This window comes from Varroa destructor, unplaced genomic scaffold, assembly GCF_002443255.2.
Source record: "Varroa destructor unplaced genomic scaffold, Vdes_3.0 BEIS01000006.1, whole genome shotgun sequence".
NCBI lineage: Eukaryota > Metazoa > Arthropoda > Arachnida > Mesostigmata > Varroidae > Varroa > Varroa destructor.
In genome coordinates this window covers 862,153-863,113 of record NW_019211459.1, presented here as the reverse complement: position 1 = coordinate 863,113, position 961 = coordinate 862,153, and positions in this window count along the sequence as shown.

Here is a 961-nt window from a genome sequence, read left to right as displayed (position 1 = left end):
AGAGAGAGAGAGAGAGAGAGAGAGCCGTGCGTGATTTTTCGGGTACGAGATTCGTAAGATCAGTACCCATCTATTCCTACCTTATATTCCTCGATCCTTAACACTCAACCCAACAGTATTTGCTATTACGGCATAAAGTGAATTTTTGTTGAGAGAGATTTTATTTTCTAATCATATACCATGTTATAAATGCCCTTGCATTATACTGTATACTGACTGAATACTAACATTTTGTGTAATGGTACTTCAGCAGACGTAATGTTGCGATCTGCTTTAAATTAGCGAATTTACCTTAGCCTATGAATACATCAATTATATTCGACGAGACATAATTGACACTAGCGAATTTAGTTAGTCAAATGACCCACTTGCTCGTTTTGTTGACGCCGTAAATTTCGATCCCCGCAATATGCCAACCCATCATTGAAGCGCCCTCATCCTCTATCGCTCGTAAACGTGACCCCATCTTTAGGGCTCCCACCCTCATAAGCTTGGAATAGTTCTACTTATTTTTGGCGTGACTGGTAATTTCGCCACTGTATTTTTTGATCTATATACACGTTGTTGTTGTTGTTGAAGTCCCTCATTCCGAAAGGTAAAGATATGCGATGAGGAATTGTGTAATGTCCCTAGTCGGACAGACTCCTTAAATCACTTGAAAATCCCGTAAACTAAGACACCTGTTATCTAAATGGAACACACAAACGTGACTACTAATATGATTAATATACATGTTTACGTATGCTCACATTATGCCGCTCCATTGCATTAGAGTTGCTACCTTTTTTAACTTGTAACAACGGTTTATTCGTTCGATATACCATGGAGAGAAATAGAGAGATGAGAGAATTCATTCCATAACTAAAATGTTCTTATTTCTCTACTTTTGAATACAAACGTAAGGCTATTCGGTGACAAAGAAACTATTTTTCTGGAGTTTCTTTCGGTGTATCAACGATCG